This window comes from Mixophyes fleayi, chromosome 1, assembly GCF_038048845.1.
Source record: "Mixophyes fleayi isolate aMixFle1 chromosome 1, aMixFle1.hap1, whole genome shotgun sequence".
Taxonomy (NCBI): domain Eukaryota; kingdom Metazoa; phylum Chordata; class Amphibia; order Anura; family Limnodynastidae; genus Mixophyes; species Mixophyes fleayi.
This window is the reverse complement of record NC_134402.1, coordinates 156,864,953-156,879,606: the sequence shown is the minus strand read 5'-3', so window position 1 is coordinate 156,879,606 and position 14,654 is coordinate 156,864,953. Positions and strand designations below refer to the sequence as shown.

At 40.9% G+C, this 14,654-nt stretch overlaps 1 long non-coding RNA gene across 1 annotated transcript in view; it reads left to right on the top strand.

The window, feature by feature from the left end:
* The window catches only part of LOC142143955 (uncharacterized), a 119,844-nt gene extending 105,984 nt beyond the window's left edge, over positions 1-13,860 (top strand). The window contains exon 3 of the long non-coding RNA XR_012689617.1: positions 13,814-13,860. This is a non-coding gene — a long non-coding RNA (uncharacterized LOC142143955). The remainder of the gene's footprint in view (positions 1-13,813) is intronic.
* The last annotated feature ends 794 nt before the right edge of the window (positions 13,861-14,654 follow it).

Here is a 14,654-nt window from a genome sequence, read left to right as displayed (position 1 = left end):
CGTAGATGCGTACCGTACGCATCTTTTCAAACAAAGACAACCAAGTTTGCTAGACTTTAATTGAAATGACTTTATCCAATTTGTTGACTTCGACAGTTCCACCCTTTGATAGTGTAATAAACTATCACCCAATCACCGTTTCAAGTTCAGGATTATACAATACTTCTTCACAGACCATGATCTCGGTATCTGGTACCACCCTTTCAGTCTCTTTCTCAGTGTCACTCCTATGAGACCATTTTCCACACTTCAACACAGTAGGAACACATTTGACAACTAAACCAATTGCTAAGATGACACCCAGTATAAGGAGAAGGAGCTTACCTACACTCGCAATCATTTCCTGTACCCACTCCCCCAGACCGGAGAACCATTTTGCTGGGTTCAACCATGAGAACCAACCCACCACCTTTTCCCCGACCTCATATAACAAAGAATTATGGCTCTTTCGAAATTCCCATTTCAGCTGCAAAATTTCATCCATCTTCCGGATTATAACCTCTTTAGGGTCATCAGTATTATTAGTAATGTACGTGCAACATTTGACACCGAACTGGGTGGCCAGTGTCACACAGTACCCACCAGTAATAGAGGTGAGATAATTTAGTACCAGTCTATGTTGCACCAACTCCTTTTTGTACGCTTGTAGCTCCCTTCCAGTATACCTGAAAGTGTCATCATACATCTCGGTGATATTATCTATTATTTTAGCTAGGTCTTGGATATATTTAAAGTTTAATGTTCCCCGAGCGGTCCTGGTGAGATCTAGAGCAACCATAACTTGGAAACCAGCAGTTTCACTAATCAATTTTGTAGCTATGGGTTCCTCACCAGGAATCATATTTCTCTTGCCACGGTGTTCATACTGTGTGTGTATGTATGGTGGTGATGTAGTCTTGTGAATATCTACCATTTCTTCATAAGTAATAGTCATAATTTCAGGAACCAGTTTAGCTAGGAAACACAAGCCCTTGGAACTCGGAGTCACCCAGGAATAAGCTTTCCTTCCACAAACAAAATACACATCATCAGGGAGAACATAAGGAACAGTATGCCCATGAATTATATCACACAGAGTTTTGATAAAACTACCCATGCCTAGTGTCTCCATCTGCTCTAGACACGTGTCGGCATTAATGATATTTTCACATTTATCTGTAGAGACTTTTCCAATGGATACCTTCTTATGTTTGGTTATACGCCCTAACTTGTGACTTCCATCAACATTCCTGCCTAGTAGTGACCTTGTGAGTCTCTCTCTAAAATGAGTGTGGCGAGCCATTGTCTGATCTGATAGGTCAGCCTCCCAATTCTCCAGGCGCTTTGCATGAGATATGTTTAGGCACAGCAAAGATCTGCCTATGGAGTATTGTCGAAGCGTCAGACTAGGGGACCTAGTGTTGTTGTACCTCCCTTCTATGGGCCTCCCACCCCTTAATTCGAGTACTTCAGAGATGTTTAGAGGGAATGGCACTAGTCCTATGTTATGCTGCCCTTGAGGCACGTGAGAGCACACCCAACACTCGGTTTGATTTAGCACCTTACCCACCAGGGAGTGATAATCCTCCAAAGGATGCCCGCCTATATTCAGAGTACTGGGGGACTGGCATCGTTGGATGCATCTCTCTTCAACTAGGGAGTTGCAGTACTTGCAGATACAATACTCATCAGACAATAGCCCCTCACACTGCCTCCGAGTTCCTGAGCTAGCAGACCTTTTCATAACCCCTGGACCAAGTTTGATAATGGGCTGCTTAGGATATCCTATTAACTTTTCTTCGGCCTCCATTTCATCCGTATCACTCCCAGAACTCTCCTCCGTCCTCCATCCTCCTTCACAAAAATAGAATGTCCTAGAAAAAGTAAAAACAAGTAAAATCCTGGAACAAAAGAAAAACAAAAACCGCCACTCCATCGCTGGAAAGATAGTTCTGAGGCAACGTCTCTGGTTCAGGTGTCTCAACTGCAGGCTTTAGGTCTCCCGGAACAGGCTCACAAGTGACAGCTCTATGTCGTCGGTCTGAGTCTTGTCTTGCACTTTCTCCGGATTATGGACTCTCCTGCAGTGGGTGGAATGGACCCAAGTGTCTCTCTCTGCAACCTTCAGTGATGTAAACAACCTGAACGTAAAAAATTGCGGATCATAACATAGTCTCCAGGTTCAACATCATGACAGTTCGTCTCTGGCATACCAGGTGACAGCATTTTTAGTTTTTGTTGTTGTTGTTTCAGCTGTCTACTCATTCTTATAAGATATTGTACAGTCACTTCATTATTACACTTTAAGTCATCTTGTGGACTCACGATCAAATGAGGTTGTCGTCCGAACAGTATCTCAAAGGGGGACAGATTAAGAGGAGGTCTAGGAGTGGTTCGAATGCTGTGGAGGACCAACGGCAAAGCCTCAGGCCATGCCAACCCAGTTTCAGCCATTATCTTACCTAGTTTGTTCTTGATAGTACCGTTTACTCTCTCCACCTTACCACTGGCTTGTGGTCGGTAATGGGTGTGAAGTCTGCTACTGATTCCCATGAGTTTACACATATTTTGGAAGATATCACCAGTAAAATGGGTACCCCTATCACTTTCAATGATTCTAGGGATACCGAACCTACACACAAAGTCTTGTACAATTTTCTTTGCAGTGAACACAGCAGTATTAGTGGCTGCCGGATATGCTTCTACCCAACCGGAAAACACATCAATACACACTAACACATACTTTAGATTCCTGCACGGTGGTAATTGGATATAGTCAATTTGTATTACCTGAAAAGGTCCGTCTGTAGGAGGGATGTGGGATGGCTCAGTTGGAATAGTTTTCCCAACATTTTCCCTCAAACAAGTAAGACATGACATTGCTTTCTTACCAGCTTGAGAGGAAAATCCGGGAGCACACCAGTATGCTCTCACCAGTTTGCACATACCTTCTTTACCCAGGTGAGTCAGGCCGTGTGCTGCTTCAGCCAGGCTTGGATAGTATGTTCGGGGAGCTACAGGCTTACCTTGTCCATCCCTCCAGAGTCCTGAGGACTCTTGACCACATCCCTTCGCCTTCCAGACCGCCTTCTCCTGCAGGGAACACAAATCTTGCATTTCAATTAATTTCTGCGTGTCTAATGTCTGAAAAACCATCATAGTCTCGGTCGATACAGTCATAGGTTGCCCTGCTGCCCATTTAGCAGCTTCGTCTGCCCTGTTGTTGCCCAATGACACTGGGTCTTCTTCAAAGGTATGGGCTTTGCACTTTATGACGGCTACTGTTCTGGGTAACTGTATCGCTGTCAAAAGTCCTTTTATGTGTTGTGAGTGTGCTACTGGTGTACCTGCTGCTGTCGTAAAGTTTCTAAGACGCCAAAGGGCCCCAAAATCGTGCACTACCCCGAAGGCTTACCTAGAGTCATTATATATATTGGCTGATTTACCCTCTGCCAATTCACACGCTCTCCTTAGTGCTACTAGTTCCGCCACCTGGGCTGAGTGAGGTGGACCAAGGGGTTCAGCTTCTACCACATCCTGATCGTCTACAACAGCGTAACCAGTACATAGCTCTCCTGTCTCTGTCTGTCTATGGCAACTTCCGTCTGTATAAAACGTAAAATCTACTTTTTCTAAGGGGGTGTCACGTATGTCGGGCCTTGCAGTAAAGGTCTGATTCAGGTGTTCCATACAGTCATGCGTGTCAGTATTCTTGCCTAACTCATCATCAACCAGGGTCTCCTCACCTCCCACCCTTTGTGTCTCTAGAGACACATACGGAAGGTATGTAGCTGGATTTAAGGTGCTACATCGTTTGATGGTGATGTTTGAGGGTGCCATCAGGGCTAGTTCCCATTTTGTGAATCTAGCTGAAGAAACATGTCTGGTTTGGGCGGAATTTAACAGAGCTGATACAGCATGGGGTGTATAGATGGTTCAATTATGACCTAATACTACATCTTCGCTCTTACTTACTAAAAGGGCCGTTGCTGCTACACTTCTGAGACATGTTGGGAGTGACCTTGCTACATTGTCTAATTGTGCACTGTAGTATGCTACCGGTCTGCTAGCATCACCATGTTTCTGTGCGAGGACACCTGCTGCACAGCCATCAGCTTCTGTACAAAATAGCTCAAAAGGCTTTTCATAATCAGGTATTCCCAATGCAGGTGCTCTGGTCAGACTATCTTTAAGATTAAAGAACGCTTGCTCTGACTCTTCTGTGTGTACAACACGTTCTGGTTTTGAGGAAGAGAGTAGCTCCTGCAATGGTAATGCCAGAATAGAAAAACCTGGGATCCAGGACCTACAGTATCCACACATCCCCAAGAAAGTACGAATCTGCTTCTGGCTCTGCGGCAGGGTCATGTGTTGTATGGCCTCAATTCTGTCGGTTGTCAGGTGTCTTAGCCCCTTAGTGAGGCAGTGTCCTAAGTATTTGACCTTAGTCTGACATGGCTGTAATTTATCCTTTGCCACCTTGTGCCCTGTTTGTGAATGATGAAGCAACAACAATTTAGTATCATGCAAACATGACATAAAAGAATCAGAGCACAACAACAAATCGTCCACATATTGAATTAGAACAGACCCATTGTGGGGTTGAAAGGATTGCAAACAGTCATGTAAGGCTTGGGAGACAATACTGGGGCTGTCAATGAACCCCTGGGGTAGTCTGGTCCATGTGTATTGCACTCCCCTGTAGGAGAATGCAAAAAGGTATTGGCAGTCAGGGTGAAGAGGGACTGAAAAGAAAGCAGAACATAGATCAATGACAATAAAATGACTGGCAGACGGTGGAATCTGCATGAGGATGACAGCTGGATTCGGCACTACGGGGAATTGGCTCTCAACAACTTTGTTAATTCCCCTTAAGTCCTGGACTAATCTATAGCCCCTCCCCCCACTCTTCTTCACAGGGAAAATGGGACTATTTGATGTACTGGCTGTACGAATTAAAATCCCTTTTTGTAACAGCCTCTCAATAACAGGATATACCCCTAGTTCCACCTCCGTTTTTAATGGATACTGTGGGATTTTTGGAGCTATCCTACCACTTTTTAGATTGACCATGACAGGGGCTACGTTTGCCTTCAGTCCAGTGTCCTGTCCATCTCTGGTCCATAGGGAACCTGGTATTCCCAGCAACATCCCCTTTACTTGAGATGGACTTTGTTCTATAACAGTAGAGTGTAACATTAACCTTTGAGGGGTGTCCAATATATCCTGTACCTCATGTGCGACCTTCTCCGGCATATCTAAGAACACACCATCAGAAGCACAGTATATGACACATCCCATTTTACATAACAAGTCTCTCCCTAGCAAGTTAGTAGGAGCCGCTGCAGCCAAGAGAAACGAATGCTTAGTATGCAGAGGCCCGATAGTAACTTCGGCGGGTTTAGTTAGAGGATAATGTAACACTTTTCCCGTTACCCCCATAGCTGGAATAGTTTTACTGGTCACCTGTAGGTTGAAAGGAGAGGTTATCACAGATCGGGCCGCCCCTGTATCTACAAGAAAAGTTTGTTTCCTACCAGCTATGTCAACTATCATTGTTGGTTCTTCACTCTGACTCTCAGTTAACCTCACTGGCTGTAGACTACAGGTATGACCTGACCCCTACCGCTGACTATTGATTTCCCGCGCAGCATTTGCTGCCGTAATATGCGCGGGTAGATGTGAGTCTTCTAGTCTATGTGAATCCCTCCTTGGAGGATATCTATGTGACCCACCTTTCTGTGTATTGAGTCTTTCCTTTTTACACTCTCTAGCGTAATGTCCTTCCTCGTTACAGTTGAAACACCTGATCACTTTAGGTTTCCTGTTATATGGGTTGTATGCTGGTGGTCGTGTATGCACCCCTTCTAGAGCCTGTATACTTACCGTCATTAACCTATCACTTTTCTCTTCCCTTTTTCTAAAAAGGTTCTTGTCATGCTCCACAGCAGACTCCCTAAGAGAGTCTACCGTGACGCCTCTCCAATTAGGTAATGTGGTTTGTACTCTCGTCTTTAAATTTTCTCTAAGGCCATCCATCAGTACCCCTACAGCTACCTCTCTGTGATGTGGATCCTCACTTATGTTGGATATCCCAGTGAATCGTGCGATCGCTGTTATAGCTCTAGCAAAGTAATCTGAGGCAGTTTCACTATCCTTTTGTTTAATGGTGAAAATCTTACTCCAATTTACTACTACTGGAAAACAGATGGCTAAGTGTTTGACAATTTGTTCTATATTCCGTTGGTTAATCTCATCAGTCAAGGTGTCATCTTCCTCCAACAAACAATCTTCAATAAATTTTTGTATGTTAGTATTGGGAGGAAGACACGCCCTCAACACTACCCGCCAATCCTTACTGGTTGGTTCGTGAGCATTTCCTAAGTCTTTAACAAATTTCTGACATTTAGCTAACTCTTTCCTAGGATCTGGGAATTCAGTCATAATGGAACGTAATTCTGATCTAGTCCAGGGACAATGCATTGTAACATTTCTTAAAGGAACTACACCATCCTTATCCGGTTTCCCATTGGGAACTGATATTGTGCGGACCGGGAACGCACCCTCTGGTACACTGACTTCAGGAGACACTACAGGATTTACTGGTCCTAGATTTAGAAAGCTTTCACTCCTAGTGATCACGCTACTCTCACCTATCTCAGCCATTTTCTCATACTTGCGCTGAGCCTCTAGTACACTAACGGCATGGGCAATGGCCGAAATCACAGTGGGTTCATCTTCACTTTCAGATACACTTGATTTAAACTGGTTTAAAACAGGATACAACTTAGCAATTTTTCTATTTTCAGTTTTAACAACGGCTGTACTTACCCCTCCCGCCACATAAGGTGGCGGGGGCGCGCTTGCGCTGAGTTCGCTACGCTTCGCAACGGTTACATCCGCCTTGCGCGCGCTTTTCGTCACGCCTATTTCCGGTTTGCATTCGCTGCTCTGCCACGTGTTACTTTCCATTTGCCACAATTTTAAACAATCATTATGTTTATTCCTCACTTTCGTTGAGGTAATCAACCATACTTTATCTTTTACGGTATTTAGTACCTCTGCATTAAAACTTCCTATTGTTGGGAAAGGCCTATCACAAGTTTTGGTCATCTTGACCCACGTGTCACAATACACAGTTGCGTATGCACCATATTTCTTACACATGAGAAACTTCACTTAACCAATAGGGCCATCCTTAGGCAGTACACTGACCATCTCTAGCGTATGCTTAGCACCCATGTTGAACAATATACCTTCTACCCGGAACACAGACACACCGCAATGCTCTGTTCCTTCCGGCCAAATGTGAAATACAGACACACCGCAATGCTCTGTTACTTCCGGCCAAATGTGAAATACAGACACACCGCAATGCTCTGTTCTTTCCACCTAATAATTTCAACTCTGTTGCTATACTCACCGCTAGAGATCTATAATGCTCAGTGAACGTATTTCCTTTAGCCGCGTTCACTCGCTTTTCTCGCCCCTGGCGAGGATCCCTAATACAGAAATATCACTGTGGGCCCCAAGGGCTATCAGCTACTCGATACCCTGGCTCAACCACAAAAATCTGCTGAGTTTATTATCGCTGGGAGCGCAAGTTAATACAATCAACCTGCCTTTCCAGTATAATTCCTCCTAGCTGCTTCACCAATTCGCACTAACGGTGCGATCGGATTGCACTGCCTACCAATACTAATTATTAGCAAACGTTGCGATCTATTGGTAGCGCTTTGCGAAAACCCGGTTTTCACATTCGGTATACCTGCCCTGTATACCGTCCTTCAGTTGGGCAATCCGCCTCGTCAGACAGCAACTGAGTACAATCCACAATAAAACAGTGTATCTACGTTACAACATCACACACTATACACCTTTTCTGCGCAGAAAATCAAAAGTTCCCAACAATAGTAATAATGTCTCAGAGGCTTTCACAAGTAATTATACTATGCATGTATAATAACTATCAAAACGATTGTTTAACCACGTGGCAAGTCTACCGGAAGTTCGCGTACGCACAGCAGGAAATACACATACGCTATGCAATGCAATACAGTTAAAACGCACAATGACAGAAAAAATAAACAGTTTTCTCTTTTGTCCCTAGGTTCTAGTTAGCGTGCCCTAGATAATGCAAAACGGACATTCGGTTTCGCAACACAGAGTAAAATTCAGGTTTTGAACACCATGCGTTCTTACCCGTTTATGACGCGTCTCCACCCTTTGTTGAGGAACCGAAATCCGTTGGTCTTGCGTATCATCGGCAACGAAACCTCCAAAGCTCACGAGCCCCCAAATTGTTATGTGCGTATTGTCGCTAACCAATAACGATTGTCGAACCTCGAGTTGTGTTTCCAAAGCACAGAGATTTATTCGCAAATAATAGAATATATATATGCTCAAGCGAAGTAATAGTAAATACAGCCGTTACTTATCGCAGGCGCTCTGGATCCAGTGCAGTCATTCAATCCTGAAGTCTGGGGACAAGATGTCTCCACTATGGATCACAAGCTGCTGCTTATATACATAATCAAATACAGTAATACAATGAAGATGGTATAGCTTGCATCTATTGGTCCGGGTCTCAGGAATGTCCAAGGGGTCGTCAATCATTGGCTGGTTCATCCTAAGGAATCCAAAGGAGGGGGTCATCTCTGCAGGGGGTAGGCTCTGCTCTTCCCGCCAGGATTCCTTAGTCTTAAGTAGTTCATAATTCCCTATCATTCATAACTTGCGTATGCACTCTGCGATTCCCTCGCAGAGTGAACCAAACAGTAGGATATGTAACAAGGTTCATTATGATACCACTCATGATGTTATTCCTTTAACCCGTTCCGTATATTTCACTAATATGCATGTAACTCTGATATAACATATAAATACTACTATATTTCGACATAACTGACTATATGTTGCAACTACCATTAATGTGTACTATTTTATAAGTATACGTGTTTGTGCGAATGTATGGTAAAAGACCAATTACTGTTGCTGCCACGTGTAGTGGATGCGTACGCCCTTTCACGCCGTAGCGTGCCCTTGTACGTAGATGCGTACCGTACGCATCTTTTCAAACAAAGACAACCAAGTTTGCTAGACTTTAATTGAAATGACTTTATCCAATTTGTTGACTTCGACACCCCTATCTGTAGTTAAGTGAACAGTTGGTACAATGGCATTTTCTAGGGACTGAATTACTTTTTGTTTAACCTTCTGGTACAGCTGAGGGATTGATATTTGGGAAAAATGGAATCAAGATGGAATTTGGTCGCGTGGACACATGACCTCAACTAATCAGCTGAAACCTGATGCATTGATGGCAGAAATTGGATGCACATCCAATACTAACATAGCTGTCATTGCTTTAGTGATCTAATGTGCGACAGGATGCTGACTGTCATACTTGTTTCTTCTTTCAAATGCTTGCTTCACAGACAATGTAAAACTAGGCTTGTATCATCCGCCGCAAGAGCAGCAGCACATGCAAGGATGTCTCTTGGGAATCATGGATTGCATTAGGAAAGTCAATTGGAATTAGAAAATTGGATGCTGGACTATGTACTAATAATGAGGAGGTTGATGATGAAGGTGTTGATGCCAGTGAGGATTGCAACTGTCAATCCATTTGGCTGCTAACTCATGCTGGGCTGCTTGTTACTATACACAATTGCCATGTTTGGAAAAACAATTTGAATGAACTTGCTACAAATGTAACAGGGAGGAGGTGCCTACATGACCAACGTCCCTACCTCTACTTATTTTGTCTATCAAAGGCTATAGATGACTTGACAAATGTTGTATGGGTTGCAATAAGAATATTTTTAAACAGAATAGGTGCTTTTTTTGTCTTATGCCCGGCATGCTTATGCGCTTATCAGGGGCATGAGGTAGTGGAAACTTTGGTTGATGCCTTAGTTAGTCACAATAATCATCTTCCTCCTTATTATCTCATTCATGTACAACACATTCATTTTCAGATCTACAATTATCTCCCTCATCCTACACATTTGTAAGATCCAAAGTAGTGTCCTCAATTTCTATGTGTAAATCATCATTATTAATATTACTAGTACTACTACTTATCCTCACATGTCCAAATGGTTGAAGAATTTGGGAAGAAAGTTGCTCTATAATGAGTGTGTCAGAATCTGAAGCATCATACTTCCATATAGTACTCATGGATACCCTCTTTAGACTCTCCTCGGGATTCTGTGAGTGCCCAAGTTGTTCTTCAGCCTAGTGTTATTTTCAGGCACTGATTTGGCTGTTTTAGAGGTGACAACCCTACACTCTCAGCAAGAAGGTGGTGCATGGGAAGTTAAGGAATGTGCATGACCATGTTTGGCATTCTGTTTTGCAATGGCATTCTAGTACACATACCAGTACCACCAGTAACAGGACTCCTAATACCAAAAAGTGGACATAGCCTGAGCCTTGTCTTGCCACTGTTGGTGGTGTTTGAAATGTTAGCTATTTTCCTTTTTTTTTGGACAATTCAGCACATTGTTCAGAAACTTTGATTTTAATCCGCCTACTTACATCAAGTAGTATTTGGATTTTGAGGATGCTTTTTTCCATGTTTTTCCCACATGACCTTTTTTACTAGTAGAATTCGTAATGGTAAAAGTACTACTAATGGCAGTACTGGTACTGGGTTGCTCGTTATCTGTAGAGTGATCCATGGTTGCTAAGAGGAGTAATGCTTCTTGAACAAGTTGGAGCTGCCGGCCACAACACCAGGTGAACACCCAATCGATCAGTAAACTATTCTGGCTGACTGATCACTACAGAAATAAAATGCATTAAAAATAATCACAGCTATTGTTTTGTATGTAAAATGTCCTATTTCATCCTGTCTAATGATCTAGTTACTCTCTACATGCTATTTTACTAGCACAGCCTGCAAGCCACCTTCCTCCCTACACACTGTCCATTCTAAAATGGCAGATGAGAACAGGGGGAGGGCTATATCTATAGAAGATATCCGAAAAAAAAGTCACGTAAATTATGTTTTGCCTCATTTTCAGATTCGATTTTGGCACAAAGAATCGAGTCGTGTTTTGTTTATACTTGGATCCACAATTCTCAGATCTAACAGATTACTCTGACTCCAAATCGCTTATCTCTAATATAAATCACACCAACACTAGACAAAACATGTTTGAATGTCTTCTGTCTCTACAATTTTTAAGTTGCATGAAGCTGTTAGAAAAGCCTGGGCCATTTGCTTGTGTTTGCACCTTCAGGTTAAAAGTTGCCAGACAGACCCTGGATACAGTAAAAAATGAACTTTTAATTATTTATTTTCTAATCTGCTTTCTAGTGTAACATTAGTTTACAATTTACAAGATAATCCAAAATTTGTTTAGTATAAACAATGTACTATATGTGTAAGGATCCTTAGAAAATGACCCAAAAAAACAAGCAGCACTAATACAACATTTCATTTATAGGCATACTATATATTTGGACTCTGGGATTTGTCTAGACCAACAATAACTAGTAGCTGGTAATTAAACATATTATATTGTTTAGCAATCAGATCCCCTTTAAAGTGTTTGGCAATTCAGGGCAAAGAACAGCCAGTGAAATCTGAGAATAAACATGGACTCTGTATTTCAAAACTTTCAAAACTCTTATGTTTACTCAGCAAGAACTGGTGTATTTTAGCAGAGCTAACTATGCATAGTTTATTTTAGGTAAAATTCCAAACTGAATTTGAGCAATTAACCAATTTTCATGAGGAAATACATTATTAAAAGAAAAGTATAAAAAAAACAAGAGTATATTTTATATACATTTTACATTTAATATTCATACTGCATCTACAAAGCAAACAGGGATAGTGCAGTTCAATTAAGAGATCAATGATGAAAAAAAATATTGCCCTTATTTAGCCCTTATAAAGTGCATTGTGCATCTGATGCAATGTGACTATACTGATCATATGTGCAGTACACTGAATTTGCCCCAACTTTTGCATTTATGCTTCTTGATTGTCCTGTATTTTGCCTGCTGCTTCTCTGCACCTTTGTAATTCGCTCTTCCTCCCCATTGTACGGTTCTCCTGCTCCCTGTAGCATTGGGTGACACTGCCCTTTCTCCCTCACTATTACTTCGTCTTTTTCATTTTATTGTTATGTAGCATCTGGATTTGATTTCTTTATTGAACGTTTGCTGATGTAAGCTTGAAATAATAAGAACAATAGATTTTTTTTATTCCATGGCACTTTACCAAGTAAGCTAGCCTGTTTCTTCTACTATTCTAGGTAGATTATATACTTACATTAAGAACAAGTGCCACCTTTTTATTTTAATACTGTTAATTATGCCAGTTTTAGTTTCTGAGTGGAAAAATAACCCAGGCTCAGATCTGTGGAAAAGCCACATAATCCCGTGGCTTGGGCAACAGAAGTGCACAGGAAGCACTCTGCTCACTTTACACCTAAAGTTTATTTTCTGTACAGTAATTTGCATATTAACTATTTATTCTTTATTCTGTATAGTCTAAAATGTGTAACAATGAGCTAAGCAGGGGCTGAATTATGTCCATATATTTATTTTATATGTATTTTATATGTATGAAATATATGAAGTCTGTGATATCACTGGGATAATTCTCATAACATCAGCCATGTGCATGAGTATATAATTTACACAAAAAGCTTTTGATGTTAGCGGGGTTCCCTACTCACCACTCACTGCGGTTGGAACGGGCCTCCGCTAATAGGTTGAATAGAATGGAACATTGGTATTTATGCACTTTGTTATTTTACATTGAACGGCAATATTGCCTAGGGTCTGAACAGGGAAGGTGTCCTTAGTCGCGACATATTGCAGCTGAAATATAGTGGAGTTTTGACTGCTAACTAGAGACTATAATGGCCGATTGTCCAACAGTCACAATCTATAAAATAACTACTAATTCTGGCACTGATAGACCATGTATCTCAAACAACCCCCGCATCTGTGAAGGACCTGTGGGTTCCTGTTTATTCAAAATCAAGGATTAAAAACCAATTGAGTAGCACTCACTCAATTGTGAATAAATCTGAGAAATTCAAATAATTAAAACATACACATTTATTGACAAATATAAAAATAAAAATTGAAAATAATAAATAAAAATAAACAACATATATTCACTTAAATCTCATGATCTGTGCACAGATCTACTTGATTAAAAATAAATATAAAACCACAATTACCAATAATCTCCTTAAGTAAATCAGTCTCTAATGAGGGGAGTAAAGTTCAATGGTAATCCATATCCCTAAAGATAATTCACCCCTGGTATGAATATATATAATGATCCAAAAACATCTGTAGTCAAATTTACACTTGACTTTGTAACTTTTATAGGTGAACTTTCAAATTAATAGACTAGTTCAAATGTGTCTCAATACTCCTAGAGATGTAGATAGCTAAGGGAGTAATATACATCAAAAAATCAATTCAACTCCTTTCCACTAATACCGCCTCCGTATATTCAGAGAGCGGCTTGATAATCAACAGCAAAATCTTAAGTGCATATTAGATGTTCAAAAAGTATCCACTTTCCTGGTCAGAAATTCAAATCTCCACGCTAGTCGGGTCCCTTTATAGGAACGTATTAATCCAATGACACACCGCTGCTACGAGCGGTAATCAAATATGCCCACCCTTTCGGTATCTAATACTGTGTCTTTCATGGAAAAACATGCAAAGAGACCCCTGACACCTTCTCGGTTTCGGATGCAGATCTCCACTATATTAAGCTTGCTTGTATAACACGTACTAAGCCAGTGTCAAAGCTATTAATGTTAACAGTATTTCAATTGTATCCACACAGAAATGTCTATTGCTACATCTCTCGTAAGATTCTTACAAAAAGCACGGTGAGTTGCAGATCATAAAGCGAAACCTTAAGGCGGTAATAGGTGGTCAGATGCTATCAATCATCGATCCTGACGCATTTCATAACTTAGAAGTGATTTCTCCAGAGGATTATTCAATGTGATCTATAAAATACAGCTTTTTTTACATCAAATATGTATCAATTGGGCTGAGGGGAGATTATTAATATCATTGTCTACGTGCTTTTTAAGTTACAGACATTAGCTGAATTGTTAATTTTCCAAGAACAACGTGTTCATTTTCTATTTCTCTCAGCCATTTTTGTTTACACTTATGGATATTAAGTCCGAATGATATGATAATATATTGTCTTCCACAGTATTTATGGTTCCAATTAGCAGTGAATACAAAAATCCCCGTCAGTAGAGCAATTTATTAAAATACATATATTTAAACTGATGAGTGCTAGTAATATACACTGGGAAACCAATAAAATATTTTAGCTTTTCACTATTTGACCTTTATATGTATTTGGAAGATGTGCAGACTATGAACACAGACTTTGTTGCTGTCATATCAAGGATCACTTTGCTTAACCTTTTGTTCGTAGTTTCATAGCATAATTACCAAAGACTTTGTTTTAGCTCATCTGTAAAAGTCTATCTGATATACAAGGACTTTCAACGAGATGAGTGCCAGCACCAAGTTAATTTACATTGATTAAACAATGTGTTTTTGCCATCACTTATTTCAATGGCAAGGTAAATATTAATAAATTATAAAGCCAGACTAGTTAATAATTTCTTAACTTGATGCAGAAACCCATATAAATTCAA